General features: G+C 43.2%; 1 long non-coding RNA gene and 1 pseudogene across 2 annotated transcripts; one reads left to right on the forward strand and one right to left on the reverse strand.

The window, feature by feature from the left end:
• Positions 1-283: 283 nt before the first annotated feature.
• The window catches only part of LOC139028438 (neurofascin-like), a 28,649-nt pseudogene continuing 8,758 nt past the window's right edge, over positions 284-20,174 (reverse strand).
• LOC139028400 (uncharacterized) lies at positions 10,705-11,440 on the forward strand. Of its 2 annotated transcripts, none has more exons than XR_011480623.1 (4): positions 10,705-10,753; positions 10,948-11,081; positions 11,229-11,294; positions 11,360-11,440. It is a non-coding gene; the product is annotated as an uncharacterized lncRNA (long non-coding RNA). The 2 variants fall into 2 exon arrangements; XR_011480624.1 differs by having other exon boundaries at positions 10,715-10,775.

Consider the following 20,174-nt stretch of genomic DNA (forward strand, 5'->3'; position numbering starts at 1 on the left):
TCGGGACAACATTGATGAAGTCATTTTGAGTCCCAATCATGAGATGCACCAGGTACATTTGCTTGGTGGATACAGATGTGTGATTCTTTGTTTTCCTCATGGATATTTACAAAGACATATTTTTTTCAGGACCTACAGTACGTGTACCTATAGTTACACTATGACAAATGCAATGTTACATTCCTGTATTATGTGAAATGTATATTAAATAAATGATAATACCAACATGGAATACTAACAGTAATATAACATGAATAGTCAACATGAAGAGCAGCACAATGACTAGATCAACACAACCTCTTTAATGGTGACATACAGTGAATGTTGCTAGTTTACAGCAGAAATACCCTGTCTGTCATACGGCAATTCTTTTACAATATCAAATTCAGTAAAGTTCTTTATCGTGGGTTCTGAGTTGGTTCTGATGTGAGACCATCAAGTCAGTTGGTCAAAAATGTGTATTCAACAATTAATAAGTGAATTACTAATATATTAATGAATACTATAAACATAATGTAATCAATTAAAATATGAAATACACACCTGAAATACAATGTGACGTCCGTTAGCTAATTGCCATTGATTAGCTAAGATCTATTTGATTTAACATGAAAGACTTTAGTAGTGCCGTTGTAAAAAGTTGAAAATATGGGTGAACTTTCTGTGGCTTTCTGCCACTTTAAGAGGTGAAACATCAAGGAAGACTCATTAGTGAGTTCTACTAATGAAAAGATCAAATGGTAAAATGGCYGRRCACCACTGTATCAGTATCGGTGGTAAAATGGCYGRRCACCACTGTATCAGTATCMMTGGTAAAATGYCYGRCCACRACTGTATTGGTGCACCCCAACTTCTTCACACTTCCTTGACATAATGGCTACATGTCAATGATGACTAGGGCCAGGCAGAATTTGCAGGGATGTTCAATGTTCAATACCTTCACAAAGTTGTCTGTAACCTATATTCAAAGACATAAAATATGTTTTGGTTTTATTTTGAGTTGTTCAACAGTCAATTAGGATTCTAAATAAGTTCTGAAGGGTTGAGAAGTCCTGCCTTTGCAGATTCAGCCTGCCTCTAACAACTGTTATAAAAGAAGCATACAAAAGGGGTGCCGATCAAGCCTAAGGATCACAGCCATGCTAACCATGAAGTAAACAGGAAGTGAGTCACATCCTCGGAGTGCCAGTCGCCATAGAGATGTACAAACAGCAAGGCAGGTAAAACCTCCTCTCCAAGCTACTTGTCCTAGGTCTCTTGCACTAAAGTACTACCATGCTTGAAAATAAAATATATTTTTTAATGTAATTTATAACTGACAGAGTAGTGGCTTGTACTATAAAAAAAGCTTGAGGCAGGAATAGCATTGCTATAACTGTGGCCGTTTTTAATATCTCCACACGACTTGAGTTTAGAGGTGAATCATAGGTACATTTACCACAGCGGGAAGGCAAGGGAACGATAGAATTTCATTAAGCAGGTTATTCTTCTTTAAACCTGTAAGTCAACACTGAAAAATAAACAATTGAATTAATAACCAGACTTTACACAAAAACATGAGGTGGTGGTAATGCATAGTTTTGCAGCGAACTAGAAGGTGAGCTAGCACTGTTTACAGCATTCATATATTCAAATGACTCATCTGCTGTATCAATTGAGAACAAAAAACCATCTCTCTCTGTGGAAATATCAATGTGATAAACATATCTGCCAACATCCTGCTATGTTGGTGGTCCGTAGCTGATATGCTCACAGGACGAGTGTCTGTGTCTCCTTCCCTAGGGACGCTCGGTAAAGACACAGGGGGGCGTGAGGACGAGTGTCTGTGTCTCCTTCCCTAGGGACGCTCGGTAAAGACACAGGGGGGTGTGAGGATGTGTGTGGGGAGAAAGAGAGGGGTTTGGGGGGACAGCTGAGTACGTTGAAAACAAAGAAAGCTCTAGAGCCACACAAAATGGTTGAAAACCTCGGTGTTTCCTCCTAGTCCTCTACAACTGAGGCTTGCCCGTTAGGCACACTCACTCTGTGTGAGTGGCAGAAGGAGGAGCATAGAGAAACTGGTACTGTTGAAGATTCCCAAACTTCGCCTTGGCAAGCCATTTCGATATAGAACGTCAATAGCCGAACGTCAGGGCTTGGCTCACAGTAACTTCAACTTCATTCCATTCACACCCCCTTAATTCTCAGAGGAATGGTTTCTCCCTCCGCTCTAAGAGGTCAAACAGTCTCCAGGCAGGTGCTGTGTGTGTTTACATGTGTATATGTGTTTAATATATTAATACACTTATATTCATATGTGTGTGTGTTTGCGTATGTGTGTGTGTGTGGTGGTAGTATTAGTGGTGGTAATATCACCCTCCGACCGCCAGGGGGAGTTCCTCAGATCCCCAGGCCAGGCCGGGCAGGGGGACTATGCCAGCGAGTAGATGGCGTTGACGGGTGAGGTGGCCTCGGAACTCTCGTTGCCTTCCGTCTCGTCCTTGTCCTTTTTGACAGTGTACTGGCCYATGAAGGAGCCGTCCTCGTTGAACTGGCCATCCCCTCCCTCACCATAGTCCACCAGGCTGTCGTCACTCTCCTTCACACCGCCATCCAGAGAGTTCTGGCTGCCCTGCAGAGGCTTGTTGTCCTCGTCGCTGCTGCAAAGGGTCAAGAGGTCAAAGGTTAGATTCCGCCTGTGATGTCATCGACACGGTCATCAACGCAGGCGAGTCCTTACCGTCCCAAAGGTTAGGGGAGAGAGAGGAGAGTAGTTAGGGGTAAGAAGAAAACTGTGGAAGGGAACAACTGTCAACAAGAGAAGTGTTGATTCTGTAGTTTTCCACTTTCGTCTCTCTTACAGTACAGACTGTAGCTGAGGTCATTCAGTGCAGACTGGAACACAAGCACTTTCACAAACTCATTTTGGAACAACATCGATACTTGCCTTTAGCTATGATATAAAAACACGGGCAATGGTCAACCTGAGGGCAATAATATAAGCTTGCTAAAATATAAAAAGCCCTGCAGTAAATATTGTAGTCTAGAAGAACTGCTACAGAGCCCCTTTGTCTTTGGGGAAGCTGTATACTGGCCTTAAATGCTCAAACCAATGCATTATCATACACATGCTGCTCAGTCTGGGCTATGTTCTGATCTGAGATCTGTGCATAAAGCTCAAACTCACACAAAAGTCTGAGCGTTGCAGGTGTTAGTGTATTTGTGTGAAAGCCCAAGTTATAGTAGGTGTGCGTATCTCAGTTCAGAACATGTCCCTATGTCTTCTACCTCTGCAGTAGGGGGAGAGAATTGTCATGCAGAAGGGATCAGGGGCTATCAACCAGCATTAGCTCTCTAGACTCTTACAACAGCCAGATAGCAAACAGCAGAAAGGCATTACCAGAGCAGAGGGAACAGAAAATAATGAAGTTTAGCTCTTCAACAGTTTTTCCATCGTATTTAGAGGTGTTGTCTATTTCTCTTCATTGTAGAGAGGATCTACAAACCAGACCGTGTTGACATATTTTCTTCATTGTAGAGAGGATCTACAAACCAGACCGTGTTGACATCTTTTCTTCATTGTGAGAGGATCTACAAACCAGACCGTGTTGACATATTTTTCTTCATTGTAGGAGGATCTACAAACCAGACCGTGTTGACATTTTTCTTCATTGTAGAGAGGATCTACAAACCAGACCGTGTTGACATATTTTCTTCATTGTAAGAGAGGATCTACAAAACCGACGGCGTGTTGACATATTTTCTTCATTGTAGAGAGGATCTACAAACCAGACGTGTTGACATATTTTTCTTCATTGTAGAGAGGATCTACAAAACAGACTGGTGTTGAGACATATTTTCTTCATTGTAGAGAGGATCTACAAACCAGAGCGTGTTGACATATTTTCTTCATTGTAGAGAGGATCTACAAACCAGACGTGTTACATATTTTTTCATTGTAGAGAGGATCTACAAACCAGACGTGTTGACATATTTTTCATTGTAGAGAGGATCTACAAACCAGAACGTGTTGACATATTTCTCTTCATTGTAGAGAGGATTACAAACCAGACGTGTTGACATATTTTCTTCATTGTAGAGAGGATCTACAACCAGACTGTGTTGACATATTTTCTTATTGTGAGAGGATTACAAAGACCGTGTTGACATATTTTCTTCATTGCAGAGAGGATCTACAAACCAGACTGTGTTCACATATTTTCTTCGGTGAAGTACTAGTGTGGTAATGTATGGCTGGCCAGTTAGTAGACAAACTACATGGCATATCATCTGACAGAGATTACCTGAAAGCATGGCTCACCAAGCCACGGGGCACACAGGTCATCAACCGAGAATTACCACGGCAACCATACCGAAGTATCAACAAGTCAACCACAATCAAACCTCTGAACTCAAACAGACCAGATACTCTATCAGTGTTACGAGAGAGAGAGAGAGAGAGAGAGAGAGAGAGAGAGAGAGAGAGAGAGAGGAGAGAGAGAGAGAGAGGAGGAGAGAGAGAGGAGAAGAGAGAGAGAGAGAGAGAGAGAGAGAGAGAGAGAGAGAGGGAGAGGAGAGAGAGAGAGAAAGAGAGAGGGAGAGAGAGAGGAAAGAGAGAGGGAGAGACTAAAATCAAGGAAGGTAAAGGAGGAATCAGGTGCCTGATAAAAGTAGGAGAGAGAGAGAGACTCTAGAGAAGAAGTAGACCAAAGAAAAGAGCGAGAGTGAAATACATGAGAAGAAACTGGATAACTGCGCAGGAGATGTTTTTAATGTTTTAATCGATTAATATACTGAGAGAAGGATTGATCAGGAGTGTGAGAACATTGAGTTCACTGTCATACAATACCGTATGTAGACTTTGGCATTATACAGGCATGGAAAATGACAACCTTGATTTTTAGTACAGTAGACGTGAGCGTAATGTAGAAATGGCCTTATTAGATGTTCATAGCCCTCAAATTCACTAAAATGTTTCCAATTATAAGGAGATTAGCATAGCAGCTGGTAAATACGTAACTATTGTTCATACCTCTAAATCCACTCAAGAGGGAAGTATTACATCTTAATTATGAGCCTATTATTTCTCTATGTGTAATTGAATAAATCTACCAGAGTGGCAAAGTTGTTTAAAAAGCTCGGCTTTAGTCGCGGGTTTGCCAGCTTTTGTTTGTTGACCTTATCGCTCGAGAAATTTTAGTGAGCAGAGGGTTTACAAAGGGTATAAAAGTTCAAGCATTCTTCGACTTTAAAATGTCTTTAGAATGAGAGTGTAGAATGATTCAATTATCTGATTAGATTAACTTTTGASAGAGGAGCAAAGGTGGAAAAAGTAACTGGGAAGACTTTATTCTCCTAAAATAAGCTGCAGTGTCTGACATGACTTTCAAAACAAACTGCTCTTGATCTTTGATATTTCAGCATTGTTCTATAAAGACAAATCTTATGCAGCACAATTAACATAACAATTGGACTAGAGAAATCAATTGCGTAAATGTCAACATCAGTTGTTTGTTACTTTCCACCTCTGCATCAATATCATGGAAATGAAAGGAGGATTTTAGTTGGTTAAGCCTTGAGCATGTTGGAGGAAAGATGTTGATTCAATAGTCAATGTTTAGCCACTTCAGCAGGTTGGCAAAGGTGATTATGTGTGTGATTAGATATTAATCGATTAAAACCCAATGCAAGAATTCTGAGCGGTCTTAAAAAGTAAATAATGCATATTATTTCAAGGTTATTCTGGTTGTGGTATGCACTGTGCGGGATAGACTCCTGTCATACCTTTTGAGGGAACAACTTGATTTGGACCAATGGGAACAGAAACCAGAACAGAAAGACAAAGGAAAAAGACGTAAGGTGAGGAAGAACAAAAAACAGAGATGGCTAAAAACACACTGAACAGACACATACTTTTTAAACACAGACTGAACATTTGATATAGAATATGTGTGCGCATGTGTGTGGGTTGCTAATATACCTGAGTGACAACGGCCTAAAATTATATTTACTAGTGGGTCAAAAACAGTTGGGTGCCCACACATAGTTGCACCATACTACTACTGTGACATCAAACAAACAAAAACCCATAAAAAACAACAATAATCACAGGGCACCAATAAGCCCTAGAATCAGGCTTTATGTGAAAGTTGCCTTGCACGAGCCTTGGTGCATGCGACCCAGAACAGCTCATAGGAGCAAGAGCATATCTCCTGTTTCTGTAGCGTGAGGCAGCTTGATGTACAAGTACACCCCCTGGACAGGACACTAGTCTATTGCAGGGCTAGGTCTGGTCCATGGTGTTACGTGCAGCTTGAACCTTCTTCAACTGAAAACAAAATCATCTTTGGAGGGATAAATGAAAAGATGCATGGCGCTGAAGGAGGCTCAAGGCTCAATTGGCATAGAAAGGACCTCTAACAGGTGAGTTTATAGCACCACAGAGAGTCAAACTGGAATAGACCAGGGTGGCCATAGTCCTGAAAAGCTGCAGTATGTGCAGGCTTTTGTTCCAGGCCAGCTTGAAACAATCAACTAATCATGGTATTTAACCTAGAACCATAGAATGTTAAATCAATTGTGTTACAGCTGGGCTGGAACAAAATCTTGCACTCACTGCGGTGTTCCTGGATCAGGGTTGGCCACCCCTGCCATAGAGTCCCATACATGCAGAGACAGAACTGCCAAATCATTCAGCTTATGCTATACACAGGGCCCGGACATCATCAATGATGAAAATTACTCCAGCACATACGTTTACCCTGCATGTTTATTTTATCAATGTCTTTTGAAAGCTGAGGTCTACTTGACCGAAACARGGACAGAAAAAACATGCAGAGATGGATGTGAGCAGCAGTGCTGATCATCATTGATGACTAAGTCATGTAGGAAGGAACAAGGAAAGAACATAGTGGTGTTGATATGTCATCTCCATACAAAAGGCTCGCTGTTGCTTATTCCCCAAATCGGTTCCTCAAGGGCGTCAAACTCGAACGGAAGACTTTCCAACCTTCCTCCCTAAACCCTCACTACATCTACTCTACACCCTCTCTCAAACCTCCCTACCTCCCTCATTTCAGCCAAATTGATTTCCGTCCTCAGCCTTCACCTCTGCACCTGGTGGTTGCTGCCTGTTAAATGTCAGCTGTCGGAAGAAAAACAAAGCAATTAACCTTAAGGGGGGAAAAACACGATCAAGCCCTCGAAAGAGACAAACGGGTTCAGGACCTCTCAGAGTGTTCACGATCAGTTTCACGATCATTACATCACCTACCTGATCCTTGAAACACTTGACGTCTCTCTGGGGAGAGATAAGACCTTCCTGCCTCCTCATACTCTCTCTCTCTCGATCTCCCTCCCCTAATCTGCAAATCACCTTGATTTATTTACCTGACAGTTTATTACCTGATTAAATTGACACTTTCAGAAAAGCTGCTTTTCTAACTCTGTGATATCCTGCACTGGTAATGAGAAGAGGATTTCACAGTGCGGAGCCTTGGCTCACTGTTTGAACACCAGCTGAGCCTTGAACACTAATACGCTTCTCTCACTCTAATATCATGAGCCTGAGGCGATGCTTAAACCACAGCTGTGATTAGCGTCTATTTCCCCATATTGAACACCCGCTGCTCTTAACCCTGAACCACCCATGGATAGGATAGGTCCCTGCCAAGACAACTCTCCACCAGAGGCCTGTATTGAACAGGTCCAGAACAGCCCTGGGCTTAAGATATTCTGCCTATTGAAATGGCTGTTGTTCTGCTTGTGAGGGAGCAGGTGTGGGACACAGGTAGCAGGTGTGGAACACAGCCATGGCCAGGCCAAAGATAGCCAGGTCAATTGATGACCTTAGCCTCAAGGCTAAACCAAGGTTAATGCATAGCTTTGGGCTAGGTTTAGCTCTAGTGTTTATGATTGTAGTCTGGTGAAGCATACTGATGTTGGATCTCAATTAGAGCCAGTTTGTTACAGCAGGAAAATAATTCTGCAGCAACAGTAATGTGAATTATTATGTTGATTATAATTAATGAACATTTTTGTAGGGGTTGATAAATTTTTCATAAGGGAAAATCAAGTTTGACATTTCAAAGTGGAAATTACAAACTTTAGAAGCCTTTTTAAACTTCAAATACACTACATGTTTAAAATGTCCTGCATTGCAATAGGGTGATCAAATAAATATCCTACATCTGTAACATGGCTTAGTCCTAAAGTAGGATTGTKCTATTTACTAATCTGCATTGAAGGGATAGTTGACCCAGATGTACTACATTTTATGGAAGTAGACTATAGACCAAAAGAGTAAGCAACATTTGATATATGTTTTTGCGATTAGCTACAGATTGGTGAAGTGCCTTGACGGGAGTTCTAGCTGTGTGTAGAAACAACACTCTTCTCACTTCTCTCTGTGGTTTCACACTACCCAGAGAGTCTCAGCTTTGCCCTGATCACATGTTTGACACCCCCGGGAACCGATATCTCTGATTGGCTGGTGTACCATGCCCACCTTGACCCTCCCCACACCCAATCTCCCCATTCTACCCCAGAAACAGTAGTGCAAAGGGAGGAGGGTGAAGTAGTTCATAGACCATGATCTAGCATCACAGTCACTGCCTCGGTCCACATCCCCCAATCTCACCCCAAGCCCTCGCATCTTCATCCCCTTCCCATTCACGCTCTCCATGCCCTCCGCTTTCCTCATCCCCTCCCATCTCACCCCCATGTCCCTTGCTTCCTCATCCCTCCCATCTCACCCCCATGCCCTCGCTTCCTCATCCCCCATCTCACCCCAAGCCCTCGCATCTGCATCCCCTCTACTCTCACACCAAGCCCTCGCTTCCTCATCCCCCATCTCACCGCCAAGCCCTCGCTATCTTCATCCCCCCCATCTCAACCCCATGCCCTCGTTCCTCATCCCCCCATCTCACCCAAGCCCATCGCTTCCTCATTCCCCCATCTCACCCCCAAGCCCTCGCTTCCTCATCCCCTCTATCCTCACCACCAAGCCCTCGCTTCCCTCATCCCCTCTATCTCCACCCCAATGCCCTCGCTTCCTCATCCCCTCTATCTCACCCCCAATGCCCTCGCTTCCTCATCCCCTATCTCACCCCCAGCCCTCGCTTCCTCATTCCCCCATCTCACCACCAGCCTCGCTCCTCATCCCTCTATCTCACCCCCAATTGCCCTCGCTTCTTCATACCCTCTATCTCACCCCCATGCCCTCGCTTCCTCATCCCCCCATCTCACCCCCATGCCCTCCGCTTCCTCATCCCCCATCTCTCCCCCCATGCCCTCGTTCCTCTCCCTCTCTACTCTCACCCCCATGCCTTCGCTTCCTCATCCCTCTCATCTCACCCCAAGCCCTCGCTTCCTCACTCCCTCTATCTCACCCCCGCTGCCCCTCGCTCCCTCATCCCCCATCCTCACCCAAGCCCTCGTTTCCTCATCTCCCAATCTCACCCCCAAGCCCTCGCCTCCTCTCCCCTCTACTCTCACCCCCATGCCCTCGCTTCCTCATCCCCCCACTCTCACCCAAGCCCCGTTTCCTCATCCCCAATCTCACCCACCCAAGCCCTCGCCTCCTCATCCCCCAATCTCACCCCCAAGCCCTCAGTCTGAAGGGGAGTTCAGTATCTGTCTCTGACATGCGCAGGCCGGGAGGTGGATGCCGTGCCGAAACCAAAATACCTGTTCTCCTTTTCGTTCTCATTTTCATTCCTGTCAGGGACAGACGACCATTTCAGCATGGAGAAGAGAGGGAGGAGATAGATAGGAGAGGGAAAAGAGAGAGAGGGAAGGAAGGAGATACATCCTCCAGGTGACACACAAGCGTATGAGAGCCAGAGACTACACACACACACATGCACGGACGCACAAACTCACACACACTTACACAGACTCACGCACACAATTACACGTACACAAAAAAACACACACACAAAAACACACACACAAAGAAATGCCCAGACACACACGCACATACACAATGTGTGAGTTGGGTAGAGAGAATGATTAGTCCCAGTGCTATTGAGTGTGTCAGATTGTGAGTTTAGCAATGACCTTCACTGTAGGAAAGAGGGTAATATTAATAAACATTGATTAGAGATGAGAGCAGACTTGCTTAGATTTTCATTGTGGACATGCCTCACACATATGGACACTGCTCACACATATGTGATAATTGTTGATAACACCTTTGAACATCAAAGGTGTTCAAACCACAGCACTGTACTGTCAAGCAGAATAAGCACCTAAAACAACACTGTTCAAATTATTTCCTTCATGGTCGGAATGCTTTTGACAGCCAAACGCAAAATGAATAAAATCTCTTCAAATTACTCTAAATATACATTCCTAATCCCATAGGGCGGCGTACAATTGGCCCAGCATCGTCCGGGTTAGGGTTTGGCCGGGGTAGGTCGTCATTGTAAATAATAATTTGTTCTTAACTGACTTGCCTAGTTAAATAAAGGTTAAATATTTCTTAATTTAAAAAAAAATCCATTGTAACTGGTCTGGGTAAATTAAGGTGCCATGTTTCATTTGTGGCTTATAAGAACAATTAGGGGTTTGGGTTACTGATTGTGTGGGGTTATAGGGGACAGAGTACAGGGGCACTTCATCTTGCTGTATCGCATTAGTGGAAACCAAGACTATTCTCATGGCAAGTCTGCCAGTTTTAACTAGCATTACTGACTTTTTGTAGCAGGTTAGGAGAATTACCGTGTCAGGTTAGGAGAATTAACGTGTCAGGTTAGGAGAATTACCGTGTCAGGTTAGGAGAATTAACGTGTCAGGTTAGGAGAATTAACCGTGTCAGGTTAGAAGAATTAACGTGTAGGTTAGGAGAATTAACGTGTCAGGTTATGAGAAATAACGTGTTAGGTTAGGAGAAATTAACGTGTAGGGTAGGGAATTACGTGTCAGGTTAGGAGAATTAACGTGTCGGTTAGGAGAATTTAACGTTAGGTTAGGAGAATTAACGTGTCAGGTTAGGAGAATTAACGTGTCAGGTTAGGAGAATTAACGTGTTCAGGTTATGAGAAATTAACGTGTCAGGTTAGGAGAATTAACGTGTCAGGTTAGGAGAATTAACGTGTCAGGTTAGGAGAATTAACGTGTCAGGTTAGGAGAATTAACGTAGCAGTTAGGAGAATTAACGTGTCAGGTAGGAGAATAACGTGTCAGGTTAGGAGAATTAACGTGTCTAGAAATTAACGTGTCAGGTTAGGAGAATTAACGTGTGTCAGGTTAGGAGAATTAACGTGTCAGGTTAGGAGAATTAACGTGTCAGGTTAGGAGAATTAACGTGTCAGGTTAGAGAATTAACGTGTTCAGGTTAAGAATTAACGTGTCCAGTTTTTAGGGAATAACGTGTCAGGTTAGGAGAATTAACGTGTCAGGTTAGCATCCCCGACGTGACTCGAACATATCTAGCTACACCAGGCTTGCCCTGAGAACAGTCTTGGTTTCCACTAATACGATGCTTCCGTCCTCTTCTTCTGAAGTTCTAAAGACTACCTGCTGAGGCTAATATGATAATCATCATGGAAACAGTTGCTAAACTTTTAAGCGTGTACATAAAGTACAATGTGTCTGCCTATGTAACTACTGTACCATGTAAGGACACTGGTTTTTAGCACCATTTCAATATAAAGTAGGACCACGATGATTAGAGTGAGTAATCGGTTGGAGTGTGTTAGTGCTGATTTAACAGTTAAGTTAGAGGGTTAATTAAACAGTAAAGATGGAAAGATTCTCATTCCCCACAGAGAAGAATGACTGGAGATCAGTGAGACCTGGAATGAGCAAAAGACAATCACTAACTAACAAATACTGAAAACATGCATTACCAGACCTAAGACATAATAACTCCTGTTTACTGTAGCTCCTGTCTCGATCGTCTTAATAGCATTCCCAAATATTACAAGGCCAAAGTAATAGTCCCTGTCCCTCATTCCTGATGCCTAAATAGTTGCAGATAAACACTACTAAACATGATCCTAAGCCTGAATACCACACATGATAATCACAATGACACTTCCATAAGAAAGCAAACAAGACACAGGCCTACTACATCCTCCTCTGTATAATCCTGGATGATACACAGTCATATCTAGCCATGATTACTAATGTTTTGCAATAGAAACTCTGCATATATAGATCATTCACTGACTGGCAACGGCGACACACAAAATTGTTCCAGAGATGTGTAGGCCAGAGATATATAATATTCAAGAGAAATACTTACTGGTAGTCAAATGATCCATCCTCTCCCTTCTGATCCACTCCCTCCAGAGGGAGATCTTTTTTATCTCGCACTGAAGAGTGATAAAACAAATAGAGGTACATGATTATACTGAACATGCCACCATCTTGTGACTTAACTGGACACTGGCCCTCGTTCTAACCCCTACCTGGGTATTTCAACCCCCACCATCTTTTCTTGCTCCCAAACGCCCTCAATGTGTTAACCCTTAACCTAATACTTGACCCTGTCTAGTATACCCTTACATGGTCACTAGTTACTAGATTTGATTTGACCCCCCTGTGTTAACGCTTATTTGGATACTGGACCATCTTGTGTTAAAGGTCCAATGCAGCCATTTTTATCTCAATATCAAATCATTTTTGGCTAACAATTAAGGACCTTACTATGATTGATTTCAATTGAAATGGTCAAAAATGAAAATAATTGCTTCTTAGCAAATTTACAGTTCATATAATGAAATCAGTCAATTGAAACAAATGCATTACATGACTGGGAATACAGATCTGCATCTGATTGTCACAGATACCTACAAAGATAAGGGAGGGGCGTGGATCAGAAAACCAGTCAGTATTTGGTATGACCACCACTTGGCTCATGCAGCGCGACACATCTCCTTCACATAGAGTTGATCAGGCTGTTGATTGTGGCCTGTGATATGTTGTCCCACTCCTCTTTAATGGCTGTGCGAAGTTGCTGGATATTGGCGGGAACTGGAACACGCTGTCGTACACGTCGACTCAGAGCATCCCAAACATGCTCAATGGGTGACATGTCTGGTGAGTATGCAGGCCATGGAAGAACTGGGACATTTTCAGCTGCCAGGAATTGTGTACAGATCATTGTGACATGGGGACGTGCATTATCATGCTGAAACATGAGGTGATGACGGCGGATGAATGGCACGACAATGGGCCTCAGGATCTCGTCACGGTCTGCCATCTGCCCGGTACAGTTGAAACCGGGATTCATCCATGAAGAGCACACTTCTCCAGCATGCCAGTGGTCATCGAAGGTGAGCATTTGCCCACTGAAGTCGGTTACGACGTCGAACTGCAGTCAGGTCAAGACCCTGGTGAGGATGACAAGTACGCAGATGAGCTTCCCTGAGACGGTTTCTGACAGTTTGTGCTGAAATTCTTCAGTTGTGCAAACCCACAGTTTCATCAGCTGTCCGAGTGGCTGGTCTCAGACAAATCCGCATGTGAAGAAGATGTGGAGGTCCTGGGCTGGCGTGGTTACACATGGTTTGCAGTTGTGAAGCCGGTTGGACGTACTGCCAAATTACCTAAAACGACATTGGAGGGGGCTTATAGTAGAGAAATGAACAGTCAATTCTCTGGCAACAGCTCTGGTGGACATTCCTGCAGTCAGCATGCCAATTCCACGCTCCATCAAAACTTGAGACATCTGTGGCATTGTGTTGTGTGACAAAACTTAGATGTCTCAAAACTGTATCTGTGGCCTTTTAGAGTCCCCAGCACAAGGTGCACCTGTGTGATGATCATGCTGTTTAATCAGCTTCTTGATATGCCACACCTGTCAGGTGGATGGATTATCTCGGCAAAGGAGATATGCTCACTAACAGGGATGTAAACACATTTGCACACCAAATTTGAGAGAAATAAGCTTTTTGTGCGTATGGAAAATTTCTGGTATCTTTTAAACTCAGCAAAAAAATAAATGTCCTTTCACTGTCAACTGCGTTTATTTTCAGCAAACTTAACATGTGTAAATATTTTTATGAACATAACAAGATTCAACAACTGAGACAACCTGAACAAGTTCCACAGACATGTGACTAACAGAAATGGAACAATGTGTCCCTGAACAAAGGGGGGTCAAAATTGAAAGTAACAGTCAGTATCTGGTGTGGCCATCAGCTACATTAGGTACTGCAGTGTATCTCCTCCTCATGGACTGCACCAGATTTGCCAGTTCTTGCTGTGAGATGTCACCCCACTCTTCCACCAAGGCACCTGCAAGTTCCCAAACATTTCTGGGGGGAATGGCCCTAGCCCTCACCCTCCGATCCAACAGGTCCCAGACGGGCTCAATGGGATTGAGATCCGGGCTCTTCGCTGCCATGGCAGAACACTGACATTCCTGTCTTGCAGGAAATCACGCACAGAACAAGCAGTATGGCTGGTGGCATTGTCATGCTGGAGGGTCATGTCAGGATGAATCTGCAGGAAGGGTACCACATGAGGGAGGAGAATGTCTTCCCTGTAACGCAGAGCATTGAGATTGCTTGCAATGACAACAACCTCCACCTCCAAATTGATCCCGCTCCAGAGTACAGGCCTCGTTGTAACGCTCATTCCTTCGACGATAAACGCGAATCCGACCATCCCCCCTGGTGAGACAAAACCGCGACTCGTAATTGAAGAGCACTTTTTGCCAGTCCTGTCTGGTCCAGCGACCGTGGGGTTTGTGCCCATAGGTGACGTTGTTGCCGGTGATGTCTGGGGAGGAACTGCCTTACAACAGGCCTACAAGCCCTCAGTCCAGCCTCTCTCAGCCAATTGTGGACAGTCTGAGCACTGATGGAGGGATTGTGCGTTCCTGGTGTAACTCAGGCAGTTGTCGTGTCTTTGGCTATGCCGGATTAAGTGATATGACATGCTATTCTATAAAATAATTTCTCTGTAATTAATATTACCTGATTAAGCTAATCAGGTAAATGTAATTAACTAGAAAGTCAGGGCACCACAAAATAATGTTTATAGAGCTGTTATCTTCCGAATAAATTCTTAAAGACCTAGTAATCTTTTACATCAGTAGCAGTCAATATTTAATCGTGACTTTATTCAGTCTCATCTGAAAGTTGTAAATTATTGGTTATCTTCACAAACCCTGGCTAACAAGTTGAATCAGCAATACAACATTTAGATTAATTATTTATTTACTAAATACCCAAATAATCACACAGAATTACATCTACACAGAATGGATTATATATTGATTACAAATTATGTCATTAAAGAAAACGTCCCATCGGACGGAACAGATATGACGGCTGGTTACACAAAGAAAGGGGGTTTGGTTTTGAATGAAAGAGCGGGAAGACTGACGAACAAAAAATAGTTTGTGTTTCTATCGGGCCATAGGCAGCTATGCTATCGTAAATACAGTATCTTATGCATTCTAAATAACCGCCCATTTGGAAAATGAAAATGCAAGGAATATTTACTCTGAGCTGCTCTTGAAAAGGTCTGTCGTAGATGGAAGGCCAGGTTGCCCAGCAGGGATCTCGTCCCCTGAAGAATGTCTCTGGTGGTAAACTGGATATGTTTTAGTATCTTTGTGTGTGTTAGACTGGATACGTCGTCCAACCTTTCCTAGCCCACGTTTACAGCGGCTGCTGCTAACTCAACGGCTAGGAGGTATCACTTCTGGAGTGAATAAGAGTTCAAAGTTCATACCAAGTTGCCATACTTTTAAGCTCGTGCTATATTCTGGCTGGTATAGTCGAAAAGCATCCTTTCGGCCTGTTGATCGGCACCTTCACATTGAACACGATGCTAATTTCGTTAGGTTATTATCTGAGCCCTTTTAACGTAGGACCGTCGTACTCATGTGCTCGGAACAGAAAGTTGAATTTTCGTCAACGGGTTTATATAGTGGTGAAAGAAGGGCGTGTTTCATAGTTTACAACCAAAGTCTGTTCACTTGGGCGGGGCCTCTGAGTGAGCAGAGTTTCTCTATAACAAACCGTTCTCTCATTTAAGAAGCTAAAATTACATTTAATCTTTTCACAAATAGTTTCATATTTAAACATTTAAATTGCACAACAATTCCATGTTAATCTGATAACTAGAATATGTCGACTTTCCAAGATAGAATTTATGTCATCCTGGCATTAGTAGTAATGTCTCAGACAACAACTGATCTGAGATCATATTCATTAAGTACAAACGCATATTTTCAACTGTTTGGATTACCGAAATATGGTTCCGTTTCCCCCCTTTCGATGTTACCAGACTCTCTATGTTACAGGCTTTACAAGAGTCAACTCTATAGAGTAGAGAGAGAGAAAAGGGGAAAGGTATTTATGGGGGTCATAAACCTCCCCAACAGGCCAACGTCACGACACAGTTGTTGTTGCCATTCTGTACCTGTCCCGCAGGTGTGATGTTCGGATGTACTGATCCTGTGCAGGTGTTGTTACACGTGGTCTGCCACTGCGAGGACAATCAGCTGTCCGTCCTGTCTCCCTGTAGCGCTGTCTTAGGCGTCTCACAGTACGGACATTGCAATTTATCTGCAGTCTTCATGAGGAATCTGCAGTCCTCATGCCTCCTTGCAGCATGCCTAAGGCATGTTCACGAAGATTAGCAGGGCCCCTGGGCATCTATATTTTGGTGTTTTTCAGAGTCAGTAGAAAGGTCTCTTTAGTGTCCTAAGTTTTCATAACTGTGACCATAATTGCCTACCGTCTGTAAGCTGTTAGTGTCTTAACGGCCGTTTCACAGGTGCATGTTCATTAATTGTTTATGGTTCATTGAACAAGCATGGGAAACAGTGTTAAACCCTTTACAATGATTATTTGGATTTTTCTAAATATCTTTGAAAGACAGGGTCCTGAAAAAGGGACTTTTTTTGTTGAGTTTATTTCCGCTCATTAAACATGGTACCAACACTTTCCATGTTTCATTTATATTTTTGTTCAGTGTATAAAACACAGGAAATCATATTTTTGACTGCACRGGGCCTTTAAACCTTACCTGGATATTTGCCTCCGCGACTCCTCTTGATGAAGCAGACGATGAGGAGGATGAGGATGATGAGAGCGATGGCACACATCAGCCCGATAAACCAGCCCTGGGTAGCAATGTCCACCTGGTCTTTAATGTAGGCTGTCAGCAGGCAAAAACATTGACACACACACACACAGACGGGAGAGATGAGACACACAGAGAGAGGGAGAAAAATAATAAAAGTCTGTTTTGCCCCAAATGAGTCACTGGAAATACATCCGACAATCTGTCCTCATCCAAGGATGCTCAAATCAAGATACACCAAGTACACAATGTATGACAACCCAAACCATCATCACAGCATTCTAGTATTCCCTCAACATAGAGCTATAACTCTAGATGGTATCCCAGTAAATCTATCTGTATAACAAATTATTAATCTTCATTTCCCCACACCTTCACAATCAAATTAGAAGAGAAAAGGTGTATTTTGCATTACAAACCAAAGCAGAATATGCAACTCTACCATTTGAGTTGGGTCAATTTGAACACAAAACCTAGGTACTTTAGCAGAAGGAACAAAAAATCATGCACAGCAAATTTTCAAAGCAACCAACCACAAAAAAAGTATTGTTATTTGACACCAGTCTTCTAACTGTAAAATAAGCCAACCACATGAAGCTACTTTATTACAGGTCGGGAAACACTTCTGTAACACAATGCAGGCATAAATAGGGGAAAAAAACGACATTAATAGCTTATAATTACTAACCAAGTAACAGCTCTGCCAGTGCCAGAGAAGTGTGACATTGGCAAAGTAAATTTGCTCAGAACAAAGCAAAGATAGAAAAGTAGAGTACAGGTCAAAGTATCAGATCCATTGTATATGACTTGTTTACTCATGAGCCTATCACACATTACATTTCATTGGATTATTCTTACCACATGGAATACACTCCTATGGAAAATCAAGACATCACAAACAGCTAAATCGATATTCCACGATGTTCAGAACTACCAATTCTAAAGAACAGAAACAAAACAGTCTCTCTACACTACAGTTGAATAACTTCACTTCAATACCAACTCCTTGGAGCTATAGCAACTCCTAGCCTTGTGATCTGATCTGACCCAACAGACCTCATTGTTAGGGAACTGGGGTATCCATGGGGTCTCTGTAGCCTGGGTGCTGTCATGTCTCTGCATTATCCTGCTATAGTCTCCTAGACTGGGCTGATGCAGACAGACTGGCCCCCAGGCTATCTGACATGACCTGATCTGGTCATGTACCATCCCTCCTCACCTGGCAGGTGGAGGCTCACCTGCGCTGGTCTCAAAGGTGACAACATTGCTGGAGATGCTGTGGTATTCATTGGAGTACACCCTCAGGCGGTACTTGGCCCCTTCGATCAGCCCCGCCAGCTTAATGGGCGGCTGGTTCACTGGTACGCTTGACACACTGCCATTGCCTTGGAACACAAGAGAGGAGCCAATCATACTATGTCGTTGGGCGTGGCCAGGCTACTATGGTAACACAGTAAATAGGACGGGTACCACATAGTGATGCGACATGGGTGGGACTGTTTCTCCCCCTATGAGATGGTGGGCCACTGGAGTAAATTGAGACTGACCCAATGCAGCACACACACACACACCCTCCCTCCAACATCCACCACTCATTAACAACCTCGTTGAAATGAATAGCTACATCTGCAAACCAATGTCATGTATACGGCTATGTTAATAGAATTACTAGAGAGTGAAAGTGAATAGAAGAGCCGCAGCTCTTTAAGAAAGCTTTTTAAATATGTCTTTTAGAGGATAATTTTTGGTTCATTTTCTTCTCAGTGGAAGTGAAACCACATTTTTCTCCTGGGGATAATTCTCCTGAAAAATCTAATCTAAAAAGGGGACTTTTTGTGGAGCGGGAGAAAAGAGGTAGAGCTAGAGAGCAGGTGTTCCTTCAGGCTACTATAATACAGTGGACATCAAAGTTTTACGAAACTAAACTCCCGCTGAATTGGCAGCAGTAAGTTGGTTGTATTACCCTGACTGGTGGAATTTAAATTGACCATTATGGAACACTCTGTATTCTGGAATAGCAAAAGGCGGGAGGGTAGAGAAGCACTGTGTCTCAATTACCCATAGTCCTCCACTCATCTCAATAAAAAGAAACACACCAATGGTGAAAACGAAACGCGGCATCTTTCCAATGGAAAGATGTGCCTCTTATCACATCACCAAGCTGTGGGTGTGGGCTGGTGATGGCTGGTGGAGCATGCAAACTGGTGACATCGTGCACCATGCTATGACATGACCTTTGATCCCCTGAAAGGGTGACATCCTCATATAGCAATCATCATACAGCAATCAACCAAAATCATTCCAAAGCTGAGTACATCCACTGCAGCCTCTGAAGCAACTAAACCAAATCATATGAAACAAAATGCAACCTTGACTAGGCAACAAACAGACCTGAAGCACTGCGAAAATCAATCAGTGGGAAGAATGTCTGACTAATATAAAAACACATTCCTTACAACCATTAAAACATGAAGCTGAAGCTAATGACTAAAATGCCCATGTAAAATGTGCGTGTGTGAATAAAGACAACATCCTCCCTCCCCCTCACTCTTACTCTAAACAGTCAATAGAAAAACAAGCCACACAACCAATCATACAGCCAGCCAGACAGACACACAGCCAGCCAGCCAGACACACAGACAGGCACCAGGCCAGCCATACAGACAGCCAGCCAGACAGGTGAAGCAGCAGCATGATACTGGGTAGTAGCCATGAAGTATGCACACTGCACAGTATGGGGAGTTAGGACATCATAATACACTATGCGTATGAACAATACCAAGATACATTTCCAAAGAGAGAAATGGACAAAGAGCAGGAAAGCGGGAGAGCGTTAGGTATCTTGTGTGTTAGAACTATGTCATTGATACAGTGGGAAACAGATCAATGTGTGCACACGCTCAGCTCCTGTGAACATCACCCTAACATCTTCTCTTTTCACTTAGGATGATTGAACACACACATATACTGACATCACTGTACCATCAGTATACTGTAGTAAGTAGCATATCTTTAAGGAATGTTTTTCATTAAACAGTGTATTTCCCCCTAGTAAATTAAACATAATTCTAGATGGGTTTCTCTCTCTCTCTCTCTCTCTCTCTCTCTCTTTATCTCATCTCACAGTAGAGATAGGGAGAGAG

The sequence above is a fragment of the Salvelinus sp. IW2-2015 genome, linkage group LG11 (genome assembly GCF_002910315.2).
Source record: "Salvelinus sp. IW2-2015 linkage group LG11, ASM291031v2, whole genome shotgun sequence".
Taxonomy (NCBI): Eukaryota; Metazoa; Chordata; class Actinopteri; order Salmoniformes; family Salmonidae; genus Salvelinus; species Salvelinus sp. IW2-2015.